General features: G+C 35.8%; 1 long non-coding RNA gene across 2 annotated transcripts; it reads right to left on the bottom strand.

Annotated features, from left to right (window-relative positions):
• Window positions 1-417: 417 nt before the first annotated feature.
• Window positions 418-5,466, bottom strand: LOC148209805 (uncharacterized). Of its 2 annotated transcripts, none has more exons than XR_015792655.1 (4): window positions 5,211-5,466; window positions 4,484-4,528; window positions 1,721-2,056; window positions 418-1,612 (listed from the first exon to the last, which is right to left on the bottom strand). It is a non-coding gene; the product is annotated as an uncharacterized LOC148209805 (long non-coding RNA). The 2 variants fall into 2 exon arrangements; XR_015792654.1 differs by having other exon boundaries at window positions 1,721-2,063; window positions 5,211-5,465.
• Window positions 5,467-17,904: the final 12,438 nt, after the last annotated feature.

Raw genomic sequence — 17,904 nt, 5'->3', positions numbered from 1 at the left:
CGAACTTGAGAATGGAAAACCCCTCGAGCGAGCTAACGTGGAGCGAACTGAAGGAGGGAGACCTGTAAAAAATAGGTAGAGCACTCTGACAATCAAGTTAATTCTAGGTACGATCTGGGTAGATCAACTTCAAATGGATTTGCATACCTGATTGAGTGGAGTGTAGGTGTATTTATAGTTAGCGAATGGGTAGTTTTAGTTTCATGTCCCATCGTCTATTCCACTATTTCGTGACTAGGTGACCTGCCATATACTGTTGTCCGTATTGATCGCTTGATGTGTCATTTGAAACGGTTCGGCCTCAGAGTGGACACAAGAGCCCAAGGCTTCCTTCTCGACCTGTAACCTCAGCGTGGGCAATTTTTTTCTTGGGGGTGGGTGCTCGGCTCGCGTGGTCAGCATTCTAACCTGTCAACATTGGTCCCCTGGTAAGGGTTGTCGAGGCCCTTCAAAATAATTACTGATTTTACTAGATTTAACTTATAGAAGTAGTGAGACTAGCTCGAATTCCAAGAGAATCAAAAAAATTAATTTCTCAAAGTTAAAAAATGGGGGGTTTTGTAATTAAATTTTGAAATTTAAAAAGATAAACTAAAAGGAAAACGAAAGTGAATCTTACCAAACTTCCAATCCAAAGGTGTAATTTTCATCCAACTATAATTTTGATTATAGGCTTTACAAAAAATTGATTTATTGATTCAAGAACTTAGTCTACTTACTCGGAACAGTCGTAGTAAGTTTTAATTCCCTTAATTTAATTAATTTAGACCAAGCATCAAAATTAAATCTTATTAATTAATTATTTGGGCACGATAGCGTTCCATATATTAATCAAAGATAGCATTAAGGATTATGAGAATGATTAAACCAGAATCAATTAATTTGAGATAGCTGTAAGTTAATTAATTTTGTCTCTTTGTTTCCCTAGAGTCTATGATGCAAGCTATATAAACATGAAAAAACCATAAATACACACACATAAGCCAACTCCTTGCTACTTATTTCAATCATTCATGACAATTACGAATCACAAACGTATGGGTAGCAGTAGAACAATTAATATGAATTAAGGCGTCAATTTAATTAATATAAATTGTTCATAAATAATAAGAACATGAAATAAAGAATACTTGAAAAAGAAGAAATCTCTATCTAACTTCAGCCTCCCAAGCTTACAATCGGACTTGAATCACCCTTGAGTTGGAAGAATTAAAGCCTAGCCACTCATGGTAGAGGGAGAGAACATGAATTTTGGAGAAGAGAGCTTTTCGTTGGAACTTGAATGATGGATCTCCCAATAAGGCTTCTCTATTTAAGAGATTAATTTTATCTTCTTTCAAAGAAGAATTATCTGTAATAAGGAATTCCTAACTAATATGGAAGATCTTGTTTAAAAGAAAACAAATTAAGTAAAAGATCAGGATTCTGTTTCGTACTTTGACTGTATCTCTCTATTTACAAAATATCTTAAAAATCCATAATTCTCAAATTGAAGCATCCCACCATAACAACTGTGTCTGTGTTTTATCCGTTGAGCTCTCCATAATTTGGTGAAGTGTGCATTATTCTCTAAAACTGTGCTTTTAAATTATTATTCTTGAATATCTTCAATCTGCCACAAAATGATAAATTATAATTAAATTCAAATATTTAAACATAATAAATTAATAAAATGTAAAATAAATATATAAAATATGAGTGAATTTTTCGTCTTATCAACCCCTGTCGAGTCGGGTTCTGGGCGACCTATCCGAGAGCCGACCTCAAGAGATGGTGGCAACGTGGGGCAAGCCGTTGTCTCTGACAAGAGTATTAAATGACCGCCGGAAGATTATTCGTCAGGCGTGCCCTCCCAGGTGCACTCAAGCACTCAACCGTTAAGTCCTCGCTTGATTTGGGCCTTAGAATAGGTGGCCACGTGGAGGGCCAGGATCTCTCCTTGATTACTATATATATGCGCTCCTTCATTTTACATTTTCTGGATTATGCCCTTGCTCTCGCAGGGAGGTTTAGTAGCTCGTTTCCCGTTCTTTGTAAATCCATTGTAGCTCGTAGCCTGATAACTATCCAAAAGAGAGTTATTATAGTAATTATTTTGGTAAATTTGCTCATAAATGTGAGGATCTTGGTCTAAATCGCATGTAGACGTGAGGAATTGAGTGGAAAAGTAAATTAGCATGTCTTAATTTCTTGAGTTGATAAAATTTAATAAGTTCTAGCTTATTTCCTCTGTTTTAGCTCAATTGTGCAAGATATGAAGCAGCAAAATAATATAGAAAATGGGGAAGTTTTGTGCAATTTATTTTTAATGTGTGTCTATTTTAGCTCGAGAAAATTCTGAATAATAGAAAATGAATTATGAGCTAAAATATCGTTCAAAGAATTCTTTGGCTTAAGTTAGTGCTAAATTCTTTCTATTATCGACTCTTTTAGGCAAGATTGAAAGCTGAAAACCAGAGCATGAAATAAACGCTGGGCCCAGAAAATTGTTGACAAAGCATAGTCAAGTCTGAGCATGAGAAATACTGAAGCATTGCCAGGCTATAGCATGTCGTGTTGGAGCATCGCTTGCTGTAGAAATTCCTAGGCAAAGCAGTAACACGTGGGATTTTTACTTATGTCCGTACAACGCGCATTTTACTGAGTTTTGCCCTAATTTTCGGGAGACCTATAAAAGCAACAAGATAGGGTTGTCTCATTATCAATCCCCAAGGGGGGAAAGGATCCCAAGAGAGGAAAATAATCCAACAACGTTCTGAAGACAAGGAAAGTTGCCCCCATTTCGAGAAGAAGGTGATGAGAAGAGGCTGGAACTGCTAGTTTCTCATTGAGTTGGAGGTTTCATAGGATTTCTCAAAGCTTTTTCACCAAATGGGTTGTTTCTCTCTTTACCCATTGTATTTTTCCCATTCCTCATGAACTAAACTCTATTTTTGGGGGAGATCATTTGCTGTAGCTTGTAAACAGAGGTTTTCTAGCATGTTTTTGCTGCTGTTAAATAGAGTTAATATAATATTTTCATCTTACTGATCTATGCTGGCCAAATTTATTAGTTTGTTTGCTCTTGTATGACTCGGAAAGGTATCTAGGTTGCGTGTTTGACTCTTTTTGTGGTTAACTACTCTTTTCTAGTTGATTTGTGGATGCTTAGGGATAAGATCCGCCTAACCATGCTTATAAACTGCTCATTATGTTTGGATATTCAGCAATGGATGTTGTAGATACTCATATTTGGGTGTCTCAGAAGGAAACCACGTCGGTTTGAGCATAAGTAGCGATTTTATGCTAAAGCGTCTTTTGTGGGCGAGTGAAAGCATGTCACCATCTCCCCCGTTTCCATCTCATTAACTGTTTCCCCGTCCTATTCGTTTTGCTACAACATTTGTTTACCCCAAAATCTACTATTATAGTATTTCTCTCTTGAAATTTATTTTCTGCATTTTACCTAGTTTTAGTTATAGAAACACTTGTTATCTTTTTGGTATTCTTAAGTGCACGCTTAGAGTAATATCCTTAGCCCCTGTGGATACGACCTTGTTTATACTACAACTGACGGATATAGTGTACACTTGTACTTGTATGTATCACAGTTGTGAGGATGCAACAACACGCAACAAGTTTTTTGCATCGTTGCCGGGGACTTTGTCATTGTATTTTTAAGTAATCGTATTTGAGAATAGGAAGCTGAAAGAATTGTCTCTTTCTTACATTTTCGATTTAGTTGTAGGTGCATGAACGACTTTGAGAGCTTGAAGTATATAATTGATCACGAAATATAATGAACCTTTCATCAAAGACGAAAAGAATAGAGAAGGAACTAAGCTAAAGCAAATATGAATCCACCGCAGCCACCAAATTCGGAATGTAAGAATACAGGAAATAGTAGATGGGAATCCTATTGTTGTTGTCCCTAAAGCAGATGCGTCCCCACTCAATGCTATACTCTTAGAAGACGATACAAATAGGGAGATACAGGTGTATATGACTCCAGCATTCTACAATTTTAACCCAGTTATCACGGAGTCGGAAATTGACGCAAATAGATTTGAGCTAAAATGGTCCCAAAGACCTTCTATTTCTGGGTATACTATAGAAACACATTCATATAGCATACGAGTAATCACCTGGATACAATAACATGGTGGTTTGAAAACTATTCTAAAAAACTGTTCTAAAATTCTTCTTTCTTCTTTCTAAGAACTTTTTTGACTTTCTCGAATCATTTCTAAAAGCCTTCTTTCTAAAACATTTCATGAAATTCTATAACCATTTTCTAAATCTCTTTCTAAATACCTTTCATAAGCTTAAAACAGTTCTTCAATATCGTAAAGCATTTCTAAATTCTCATAAACATTTCTAAATTCTCCAACAAATACATTTTATTTTATTCTCAGCAGAAATGCTAAATCATACCTAATATCTATAATTTCTCGAAATTCTATAATACTAGATAATAGAAACGTTTAATAAAATAACCACTCACTAATCCTTTAAACTCGGTCGTCCTTTGCTCCAATTCCTGCCTGACCTGAAATTTCGATTTAATACCAAATTATTTCACTTAATTCCAACATAAACTAATTTCAATTAAATCACAATAACTTCAAAATAAACCAATTATCCAAATTCTCCATTATCTCTCTTCATTTAAAACCATAACTTCTTCTCTTTCATATCACCTTACAAGTGGGTCCCACAATCCAGTCAATTCTTCTTTCTTTTCCATGGCAATCTCACGTGACAAGCCCCAATTTCTAAGTATCTATTTTTATTCTTCACATTTCATTTTAACTCAAACATTTTTCTCTTTCCTCTATCAACAACCCATATTCTTCCTCTTCTTCCTTCTCCATTCAAACCCACGGCTTTCTCCAACACAATTCACCTCTCTACCAATTCTTCTAACCAACACAAACACTGTTCAATTTTTCCAGTAACCCACAAATAAACTCTACCATTTAGTTCCACATAGTAAAACAGTTCTAAATCTTATTTTCCCACAAAACAGTTTCTTAAGCATAACTTGAAAAACCCACCAAACCAATAGATTTTAGGAGAAGAAAACCTACAAACAAATATTGATCACAATCTTTTAAGGAGAATGGAAACCCAACCTCTTTAAGTTTCAAGTGATTTCTTTAACTCAATGCATAAAACCCTAACCAACTTCTATTTCCTTCCAAATCTTCAAATAAAACCAGTTTAATTACCTAAATTTGCCACTCTCCATGGTGGAGCTCTCCAAAAGCATAACTGAAATCAATCTCAGCCTCTATTTCTCAGCCGTTTTGTGAAACCCTTGCTCCCTCTGTCCCCTGTTCTTTCTCTTCTTCCCCTTCGTTCTTCTTCCCTTTCTTTTCTTTTCTTTTCTCTTTTTTTTTTTTTTTTTCCAATCCCTCACTTCGTTTCTTTCTCTTTTTGTTGTTTTTTTTAACCACATATCCACTATCACACACGTGTCCCAACAATCCCAAACCAAATTCTTTTTTTTTCTTTCCTTTTAATAAAAGCTAAACATATCATTATATCCTTCAAACTTTAAATACAAAAATTCCAATTCGCTCTCTCTCCCTCTCTCTTTTTTTTAAAATTCCTTATTTTTCTTCTTTTGACTAAAAAAAAATGAACAGTCCTTACAGTCTGTTACTTGGGAAATTCACATAATAATAGAAATAATCCATATTCCAATACTTTCAATCCAGGATGGTGGAATCATCTGAATTTTAGTTGGAGTGGAAACCAATGAGGGAGCAATGTTGGAGCATCTAATGCCCCAGCATATTAGCATAAAGAAAATTACCAACCAGGTTTTGCAAATCAAGGTCAGCCCTAAGCTCAAAGGCAGGTCGAAGGAACATCCACTTCCCTCGAGAGCATGTTTAAAGCATATATGGCAAAGAACGATGCCACGGTGCAAAGTCAAGCTACTTCTCTACGCAACTTACAAATTCATATGGGACAGTTAGCCACAGACCTGAAAAATAGACCATACGAAGCATTACCAAGTGATATAGAACTTCCAAAGAGGGACAGCAAAGACCAATGCAAGGTACTCACGTTGAGAAATGGGAAGGCGTTGTCCCCTGCTCATCCAAATGCTCCTAGACTCCATAATGAATCGACTCGAGATGAATGATGTGAGTTGCAAACAGAAGAAGAATGTGAGACAGATAGAACACCTTCACACATGCTAGTTGAGAAAAATACAAAGCAGTTAGTGAACAGTATTGAGCAGACAGTAGGAACGCAAGATGACACAAGTGAATAGGTTGACCCTCTAGAAGCTAAAGTAGCTGATGTAGGAACATATCATGTGCATACGAGTGAAAAATAGAAGCAAACAGAGATGGAAATGCTCAAGCTGAGTACAAGTGTCCACCATATCCAAAATGACAACAAAAAAAGAATCAAGATGATCAATTCAAGAAGTTTTTGGATCTGTTAAAGCAACTACATATCAACATTCTCTTGGTGGAAGCTCTATAATAGATGCCTAGTTATGTCAGATTCCTTAAGGATATACTCACCAAGAAGAGAAAGCTAGGAGAGTTCAAAAATGTAACGCTAAGAAAAGAATTTAGCATGATCCTAACAAGCAAAATTCCAGAGAAAATGAAGTATACAGGAAGCTTTACCATTCCAGTTTTAAGGTTTGAAGAGTAGAGACAAAAGCAAAAGTAAGAGCATCCAGTTTGTCAATATTGAGTGTTTTCATTGTGGCATGAAAGAGCATATAAAGAAGTATTGTCGACAACTAAAGAGGAAAAATAAAAATGATAAAGGTAAGGAAAAGAAGAATGATGATGGTAATGATGTAGATAGAGTTGTTGCAGCTACCGAGGATTTCCTTATCTTATTTGATGGTGATATTGTCAATTTAGCTACACAGCAGAGCAGTTAGGTGATTGATAGTGGCGCATCAATTCATGCTATATCCAAGAGAGATTTCTTTGCATCCTACACATCTGATGATTTCGGCAGTGTTAGGATGTGTACGTAATGATGGATTAGCTAAAGCCATTGGTAATGGTGATGTGCACTTTGAGACCAATAATTGTACTACATTGATTTTGATGAATTTGAAACATATCCCTGATATTCACATGAATTTAATCTCCAAAGGCAAGCTTGAAGATGAAGATTTCTACAATACCTTCTACAATGGCAAATGAAAGCCTACTAGAGGCTCAATGTTTGTAACTAAGGGAGAGAAGTGTTTCTCATTGTATTTGATGCAAGCAATGGTTCTTAATTCAACAATAAATACAGTGGATGATGAAAAGAGTGTTGAACTTTAGCATAAGAGACTCGGTTTATATTAGTGAGAAGGGATTGATGATTTTGGCCAAGAAGAATCATCTTTCTGGTATAAATAATGAACCTCTGAAAAGATGGCTTAAGAGGGAAGCAAACTAGAGTTTCTTTTAAGGCATCTCGACACTCAATGAAGCCAAATATACTTGATTTGATATATTATGATGTATATTGTCCTATGAAGACAAAAATACTTAGAGGTTTCTCATATTTTGTGGCATTTATAGATGATCATTCAAGGACAACTTGGGTCAATACATTGAAGACTAATGATCAGGTATTGCAAGTGTTTAAACAGTTTCATGTCCTTGTTGAAAGAGAAACTGGTAAGAAGTTGAAGTGCATAAAGACCGATAATGGAGATGAGTATTGTAGACCTTTTGATGAATATTGCAAAAGTAATGGTATTTGACATCAAAAGACACCTCCTTGGACTCCTAAGTTGAATGGGCTAGTTGAGAGAATGAATAGAACACTAGTTGAGCGGGTGAGATGTTTGCTTTCTCAGTCACAGTTGCCGAGATTGCTTTGAGGTGAAGTATTAAGCGCAGTTGTGCATGTTTTGAATCTCACGCCATGTGTTCCTTTGAATTTTGAACTTCCGAACAGAATTTGGTTAGATAAGGAGATATCCTATAATGAACCTGTGTGTCTTTGGATGTAAAGCTTTCGTACATGTTCCTAAAATTAAGAGATCGAAGCGTAATGCAAAAACAAGACCATGTATGTTCCTTGGCTATAGTCGAGATGATTTCGGTTATAAACTGTATGATCCAGTATAGAAGAAGCTCATAGAAGTCAAGATATTGTATTTGTTAAAAACCAGAGCATTGAAGATATTGAAAAGGCAGATAAAACAGAGTTTCAACACAATGATGATTTGATTTACTTGGATTAAGTTCCATTCATACAACCTTCTATGCAGACTAAGAATGAGGTTTGGAATTATCAGTTTGATGGTAGATATAAATTAGAGGGTACAAAATAGGTTGAGGTAGATGACGATGTTCATGAACAGTCGTCGAAAACAGAAGTTCCTACAAATGTTTCACTTAGGAGATCTACAAAAAAATCGATGTTCTTCCACACAGTATCCTATTGATGAGTATGTGTTACTAACTGATGGGGGAGAACCTGATAGTTATGAGGAGGCCATGGAAGATGAGCACAAAAAAAGAGCGGATTTATGCAATGAAATATGAAATGAAATCATTGCATGAAAATCACACTTTGGACCTTGTCAAGTTGCCTAAAGGGAAAACCGCACTAAAAAATAAGTGGGTTTATCGAGTGAAACAAGAAGAACACACCTCACGACCACGTTATAAAGCGAGACAGGTTGTTAAAGGGTTCAATCTGAAGAAAGGTGTCGACTTTGATGAAATTTTTGCTCCTAATGTGAAGATGCCTTCTATACATGTAGTCATGGGTTTGGCAGCGAGCCTTGACTAGAAGGTTGAATTTAAGGATGTCAAGATTGCATTTGTGCATGGTGATTTAGATAAAGAAATTTATATGGAATAGTTAGAGGGATTTGAGGAGAAAGGCAAGAATCTTGTGTGCAGATTGAATACAATTCTTTATGGATTAAAACAATCACCAAGGCAGTGATACATGAACTTTGAGTCAGTTATGGGAGAGTAAGGCTTCAAGAAGACTACTTTTGATCATTGCGTATTTATGCACAAGTTTTTTTTTTATAATGACTTTATTATATTGTTGCTTTATGTTAATGACATCTTGATTATTGGTAGGAATATTTCAAGAATTGACATGTTGAAGAAACAGTTGGGCAAATCTTATGCCATGAAGGACTTGTTGGAATTCGTATAGCACGAGACAGAGCATCCAAGAAAGGGTATATTTCTCAGGAGCATTGCATAGAGAAGCTACTTGAAAGATTCAACATGAGCAAAGCTAAAGCAGTAAGTTCTCCTCTATCCAATCACTTTAAACTATGTAGCAAGTACACTTCTTCTATAGATAAAGAGAAGGAAGAAAGTTTCATGTGCTTCAGCGGTTGATAGTTTAATGTATGTCATGATATGCACTAGATCGGATATTGCCCATGTTGTTGGTGTCGTTAGTCATATTATGTCCAGTCTAGGAAATAGCATTGGGAGATAGTCAAGTGGATCATGAGATATTTGCAAGGTAATTCCAATTTGAAGCTCACTTTTGGAATTGGAAAGCTAGTACTTTTCGTTTACACTGATTCATATATGGCAGGAAATTTAGATAATTGAAAGTCTACTTCTAACTATTTGATGACATTCATAGGCGATGCAGTATCATGGCAGTCAAGATTACAGAAGTTGCACTTTCTACGACTGAAGTAGAATATATTGCAACAACAAGGTGTGGAAAAAGATGTTGTGGATAAAGCAATTTATACAGGAGCTCAATTTCAAGCAACAACAGTACGTGATATTCTGTGATAATCAGAGCGCGATTCATCTTGGTAAGAATTCAACTTTTCATTCGAGAACGAAACATATAGATGTGAGGTATCACTGGATGAGAGATGCTCTCAATGACGAGTTGTTTGAACTTGCGAAGGTACATACTGATCATAATGGATTTGATATGTTGACAGAGAATCTACCGAGAGAAAAGCTTGAGTTTTGTCATTCCGTTACTGGAATGACAATTTCCTTCTCGCATTGAATAGGGGGAGATTTGTTGGGTCTTTTCACTTATGTGAAAAATTTGAAGGACCACGTGGGCCATTAGTTTTTTAGGTTTTTTTGTTTCTTTATTTATGTGTGTAGCCGCCTCAAGCAAGAAATTAGAGAAAAGAAAGGTTTCATGAAGTAGCGTTTTAGCACGATCAAAGGTTGATCCATGGTATGATCGAGGTGAATTTTGATAGCATATTCACTACACGAGAGTCTTCAATCTTGACGGTGGAAATTTCTTTTGAAGCTGCCTTCAGTTAGATACAGTGAGTAGTGAGTGACACTTTTAAGTGAGATCTTTCTAATTTTCTTCCCCTGTTTTTTCCCGTGTTTTTCGAGATTTATTGTCTCGAGATATTATTATTGTATGCCTTTAGTTGTTTTCTAGGGAGAATTTGGTGTAGCCCATTTGATTATAGTGGAGATTTTGACTTCGATACGTGGTTTTTTACTCCTCAACTTGAGGAGGTTTTTCTAGGTTAAAATTGCTTATGTCATGTGCTTGTTGAATTATTATTTTTACTCGCTAGTCCCTATTAGGTTTACACAATAGGGGATAATTGGTCCATAAAATTAAATGTTTATCCTACCAGACACGACCAAGTAGGATGATAGATGAAGATTGAAAAGCATTAGATGAACAAGCAGTAGCAATCATCATACCGTATTTGTTAATGAATGTGGCTACTCTCGTGGCAAATGAGACAACTACAATAGACCTTAACGAAAGTGTTGATAAATAGATACAAATAAAGTCATTTTGTTAATAATAAGGTACATCTTGTTAGGAGATTTTTTTAAACATTCGAATGGAAGAGAAAATGCTTTTATGAATTCTCACATTACTAAGGTCACGAGTTTAATCCACTATCACGAGTTTAATCAGCTAACTAGTTTTGGTTAAGATTACTTTTAGTAGCAAAATAATTGTTATTCTATTGTTAACTTATTTCCCTGATAGTTAAGAAACAATGAAGACAATGATGTCTAATTCGTTGGGAGATAAAAATATGAAATTTTCATAAATATGTGATGCAGGCGATCGTTGAGGAAATTCGTAGGATGGAAAGTAGAAAAGAATCGACACTGAGCTCGACTTTGGCTATTCAAAAGTGTAAAGGAAATGCTAAATTTGATGATAAATAACATAGAAATAATAGAAAGAACGGAAATAAAGAGATCAAATGTTACTACTATCATAAGAATAGTCATTTCAAGAGACAATGTTGAAAAGTAAAAGAGGATTTGAAAAAGCTTCTCGAAGAATACCTTATAATTCCCTTGTTTCTAGGAAACGATTGATAATAATAATCTTCTTGTTTTTAATATGCATCATATGCAACTCATGGTAAGTATGGTAGTTTGAAGAGAGGTTTTTCTAGCAAATTTCTCATATGATAGTGAGGTTGAAACTTCCTCTTTTTCCAAGGCTTCTAAACTTTTAGTGTAGTAGTGAGCTATGAGGAATTTGATGTCTTACCTAGACAATGAATTTGGGAACATACATCGTTGCTTTCTAATAAGAATGCAAGGAGATTTAAATGGATTTATCATGTTAAACAAAATTTGGATTGTAGGCATGTTTTATTTCTAAGGGATATCATTAGCAAATAGATATTGATTTTGAAGAGACTTTTAGCCTTGTTATTAGAAATCAGTTGTTCGTATTATTCTTTCTTTAGGTACTCATTTTGGTTGTAGTTTCTTAAAATATCGCTACCGACATTATAGACACAACACTATGATGAGTACTATATGTTTATTTAATCTTAATTATAAGTTTGGTATGAACTTCTACCTAAGGGTGTTAACGAGCAGGACGAGGATGGAGACAAAACTTCCCTTTCTTCTTGTCCTGTGGGAATCCTAAACATGGATTCCCCACCCAGTTTAGAGCGGGCCCATGGAAAAATGAATATCTCTACTTCTACCTATGCATATGTGTTCTTTGTTTCACATGAGTAATGATAACCAAAGTGTTCGCCCAATAGCCTTACTGTTTTGGGACCATATTCAACTTGGAACTTGGTAGAATGAATGATTCATTCCGCAATGGAATTATTGGATCAGTAATGAATTTATATTTAGAATACTAAATTAATTGAGAAAGTAAAATACCTTTGTAGAATCTCTCCACAAGACCTTCCTCGCTATGACTTGAACAATGGACAAAAGTTGGTGGAAACCTCCTTGAAAGAAAGAGAGAATTCGTAGAGAATGTGTGTGTGTTTTTTGCTTACCCTAAGGGTCCTATTTATAGGAGCTTGAGGTAGAATCTTTTTAATATCACATATTAAAAGGTTTTATATTATTTGATTCTCATAATATTTTATCTTAATAAAATATTATCTTTTCCTTTTAATGTATCAATGACACCAATTAGGATTGAATCTCATGCTAAATAAAATCTTTTAGTATCATGTATCAAATACATTAATTCATTATTCTCTTTATTATTTAATGTATCCAGATACATTAAATATGAATTTGAACATTTGAAATTTAATTTCCTTTCAACATAATTGATTTATTAATGTTATTATGAGCTAGTAATGGGACCTTATGGACCTACAGTTTATAAGCTTCAATGATACAAAATTAATTCATTAAACTCATTAATTAACTAACATTCGTTTATTTACTCAAGGTTACTCCACTATAAACTTGGAGTTGCACTTTTATGTACTATAGAACAAGTTATGTCCATGAATATAATCACTACATGTAAGTCAGTCCTTTATGAGTTGTACGAAATTACAACTGGGTCAAAAGTTCGTTTTACACATGTAATTACATCTTATACCTGAAGTACCACTGATCCTCTAATGAACAAATCCGTTTATGATCCAACCATAAACTAAGTCCCTCTTGGACCAGTGAGAGGGTGGGGCCTCATTGTTCAAGTCCCGAATCAGCACTTAAGGGTACTACTCATCTACTTACCCTATAATGGAAATGAGTGAATTCCATCTTGTGAGATTATATTCGCAGTCCCTCTTTGGTCACGTCCCAAAAATAGTAGGCTTATTGAATCAGTTACAAAAAACCATTCTCACCTATGTAAATCAAAGGACATGCCCTCACAAGCAGGAGTTCATAAATCACTCAAGATTAAGATCAAGTCACATATGATCATCCTGTGAAATAAGTATCTTATCTTTTAACGGATTTACAAAGAAATATTAGATATTTTGCAGTTCAGTCTTATACAAACTCATTGTATATGATACCCCCACTCACATGAACAATTTGGATCAAATTATCTATAGTATTTATAAAGTGAACCGTATCAATAGTGTTACCAAGATAGGGCACCAATCTTATCCATATACTAAAGACTCTTTATGTTATAACTTGAACACAATCCTCTTGTATGTCAATTATATATACTATTCAAAATTACAATTATAACCTTGGATTTTCACAAAATTGGATAATATTTGCACATAACAAAGTAAAATAAAAGAATTACTTTATTCATAAATAGAAGTTTACAAACTATGAGACATTAGGGCATAAGTCCTAACAGAACCAATGATTATTCCTACACAATATGGAAATCACAACTACTCAATATTAGAAAGTACAAAGTGTGTATTTCTCCTTATTGACTAAGTATATAAATGATTACCTTAAACTACTGGTTCAAGGTTATTATAATAAAGTTCCCACGTTTTTTACCACTCGACAATTATTTTTCCCGTGATGAGATCTTGAGAGGCTATCCATAAGAGAAATGATGTGTTACGCCCTAGACCCAGGATTCGAACCAGGATTTGGAATCTAAATTCAAAGCCCTGGTCCAAATCCTGGGCCTGGGGCGTTACAATTGGTATCAATGTAGAACCTCTCCTAGTACGATGTGCTTCAAGGACAAACCAAGCAGAAGCTAGTGAGTATGTGACGCCTGAGTAGAGAGGAGGAGTACATGGATGAACTAATACCACATCTTAATGAGAGGGATCCCGATATCATGTAAAGCATGGTTAAGAAAGGTTTGAAAGAATTGATTTTACTACTTATACTAACAAGGTATGCCTTTCTTTTCGATGGCTCAATCATAAGAACTCAAAGTTAAGCGTTCTTGGATTGGAGAAGTCTTGGATCGGGTGACCTCTTAGTTGATTTACTAGGAACCATGTGAATGTATAATAGTACAAAAATTATTGGTAAAAAACTAATCATATCAGTTTAAAAATTATAGTTAATTAATAAAAAAATATAAATATGAAATAAGAAATCCAAAAGTAGTTAAGATCATGAAAACTATAATTAAGAGAAGTATGAATACAATTTTTTGTGATTTTCATATAATCGCCTATCTTACGATTTTTAACTGGTCTTGTGTTCCTCTCAAGGGACTGAAGATTTTATTGTTTAGTTCTGTCGATGCAGAAATTTGGCCTCCGTAGATCTCACCAAATTCGCACTAATCTTCTAGAATAAAGGGATAGATGAGACCTACTAAACCGAATAGCACCAAGACTGGTGTGGCTATTGCCACACAGGCTCCAATGCTAAAGTCCGAATCGGAGTAGTAGAGTATGGAGAGTAAGGTATTTAGGCGTAGCAAATAGTAGGGACTTGTAGCGTACCTTTAGGATTTGGTTCACCCTCTTATTTATAGAAGTCAAATCTTAAACCCTTTAGGAATTACAGAAGTCAAATCCTCATGCATCTAGGAAATCTAGATATCTGGGCCTCTATCTTTCGTTATGAGCTTAGGGTCAAATCAAGAGTCGAGGTGGGATGGTTCGGGCTGTAGTGCATTACGATCGGGATGGACCATTACTCGGTTCTCCTTCGGTCTTTGGTTGCCTCGCTGGATCCCTATGTTAAAATATAAGGCAATAAGCATGAACAAAATGTTAGGACTTCTATATTGAGAGTACTTGTCACTCGATCGTTCCATGAATGGCTATTTTGTGGAATAGCCCCCTTACCATTTTGTCACTGTTGGTTGTCGTCTAATGGGCTGGTCTTTCCTAGTCCCCATTCTCCTTTGTTGTAGTCGGCTGCACTCAAATCTCTTGGACACTGCTATACGGTTAGTTTTAACCGTTAGATTTTGGCTTTCAGATCTAACCTTTAGCTAGGCTAGTGGTATCATCTTTGGGTTTCTAACTTATTTAGCTTTTGCCCATGGTTTTATACCTCAGGGTTTACTCGTGGATTTCTAACCTATTTGGCTTTCGTCAACGATTTTATACCCTCAATTTAGTCGGCACCTTAAGTTCTTACCTATTTGGGTTCTGCCGGTTTTTTACCCTAAGTTTAATCAACACCCTTAGGTTTTTAACCTAATTTGGCATTTGCCAAATGATTTTATTCCCTGGATTTTGTTGATTGGATGGCTTGCCAGCTTTCTGTTTTAACCTTGCTAGGCCTGTACGCATGCCTTTTTCAGCACCTTTCGGATTCTCTTCCCCGATTTCACTGATTGACTTCCAGCTTATCCGTCTGCTTCCATATCTCTGTCCCAGTTTGAGTTCTTTGATCAGCTGTTAATTAACTTACCCATGCCCCCACTTGAGAAGTTTTTTTTAGAATAAAAATAAATGCTCAAGTAATAAAGAACTAATTACATTCTAATGTCAAAGGTCTTATTCACAATACATAAAGAGACAGTTGCTTAAGTAGTTGCTAAGTAAGGACTAATTAGTTATTAAATGTTGAAACTTAACCTAGTGAAATAAAAAGGGACTAAAACAGAAAAGAGAATGAATGACATAATGCGCATAAAGGAAGAAAAACAAAAACAAAAAGGAATATAGTACTTAGCTAGTGATAATATATTTTAAGATGTTGAGAATTCTATGGATGGGCTAGGACTTTGCCGTGCTGATTTTCTAAGCCATAAGTGCCTAGTCGAACCACTCTGGTAACTTTATACGGGCCTTCCCATGTTTGTCCCAACACTCCACTAGTTGGGTCCTTAGTGTTCAGCATGACCTTTCTCAATAGGAGGTCTCCCTCTTTAATGTTACATTCTAACCGTCGCATTATAATATCGAGAAATTCGATTTTTATATTCAACTGTCTGCAATCGAGCCGTTTCTTGATATTTTTCCAATAGGTCGAGGTTGAGCTGTAAGGGCTCCTCGTTTCCTTGTAAGTTGAATTGCTCTACTCTCGGAGAAGGAAGACTAATTTCTACTGGAACAACTACTTCAAAACCGAATGACAAAGAGAATAGTGTCTCTCCAGTTGACGTGCAAAATGTTGTTCTGTAAGCCCATAGTACACTGGGAAGTTCTTCAGCCCATAACCCCTTCAGTCCTTCTAATAAAGTTTTTAAATTCTTTTTGATGATTTTGTTGACCGCTTCAACCTGTCCGTTAGCTTGCGGGTGTGATGGCGACAAACAGATATGCTTGATACCAAGTTCCAACAAAGCTTTGAAATGCGCATTATCAAATTGTTTTCCATTGTCACTAATAATCGTATATGACACCCCAAAGTGATAAACTATGTTTCTTTAGATGAAATCCATAATTTTCTTTTCAGTGATTGTAGCTAGGGCCTCAGCTTCAGCCCATTTAGTGAAGTAATCTACAGCCACCATTGCGAACTTAGTCTAGCTCTTTTCTTGTGGAAGGGGACTGATGAGGTCTATTCCCCATTGAGCGAAAGGCCAAGGACTCATTATGTTTATCAGTGGTTCAAGTGGCTGTCTTGGTATTGCTTCGAACTACTGACATTGTCGCATTACTTAGTGAATTGTGTTGTATCTCTCAGCATGGTTGACCAATAGTACCCCTGGCAAATGATTTTATGCTCAAGGATCATGCTCTTGAATGATTATTGAGACTTTCCCTACCTTTAAAGATAAGAGACACGTGCAAGCGTGCACGGTCACAAGTAATACTTGGGAGTAATCCAAGGTCGAATCCTCAGGGACTTGTGCTTTCAAAATGGTTTTTAAGAAGTGAATGGTTCAAAGATGCAATTGTGGTTTATGAAGACAATAGTGACAAAAGTTGTTGTTTGGGGTTTCCAATATCAAGCAATGTAATAAAACACAACCTCTTTGCTTCCTACCATAGCTTTGATGGAAAATATGAAAGATACACACTTTGGCTAAATCTTGGGAATATGAGTTCTACTCTTTCATGAACCACTTTTGGTTGATGCAGAGGCTAGGATAACCTACAATCACATTCTATGTGTGATTACAATCCTATAAAGTAATTATCAACTCATTTTCATTTATGGGTCAGAGGGCCTATGTCTAAGACCATGTTTTATGTGCTTATGTCTAAGTAACATCCCATATTGGCTTCCTATTATTTTACCTAACCCACCCTTCTTAGAGTTGGGCTTTAGTGCACAAATCAAATTCCCAGTGGCCAAATGTAAAAAAGACGTAAAGATAATTTTTTAGAAACCAACCCAAGATTATGCCAGGCACAATCTGGACAAATCCCGAGCATGTTCGAAATCAATTCATTTTGACTAAGGCATTCCACAGAGAGGTTGATAAATAAATTAGTCCATAATTAAAGGAAATAAAACGCACAAAAACATAAGTGATGAGATCATATTTAGCCCAACACTAAAAAATGCCACCTACACAAATAAGGAAGAGAAGCTTGAAGAAAGACCCCTCAAACGAAAGGAACTTCATTGAACCCATCAATAAATTTTTACTATTTTGAAGACCAATGAAGTACCTACTAGAGTCAAGAGGAAGCATGGAAGAGAAGAGGAGCCAAGCAAGTGGCCCCATTTCAAGGACAAACCCATCGAGAGGCCACCCGCACGCATGCTTAGCTAGATGCACACCATCGTGCGTGCACCACCATGATGCAGGAACCTCACAGTGAGTATTCTATCTACTCAAGGTAACGACTACAAAGGTAATCCTCTAACTCTTAGCCTTTCGGGTTGAACCAACTATATGATTGGATTC

Source organism: Momordica charantia, assembly GCF_013281855.1.
Source record: "Momordica charantia cultivar OHB3-1 chromosome 8 unlocalized genomic scaffold, Mcharantia_2.0 BLBB01000008.1, whole genome shotgun sequence".
NCBI classification, from domain to species: Eukaryota; Viridiplantae; Streptophyta; class Magnoliopsida; order Cucurbitales; family Cucurbitaceae; genus Momordica; species Momordica charantia.
Note: the sequence above shows the minus strand (reverse complement) of the source record. Positions and strands in the feature narration are given on the sequence as shown.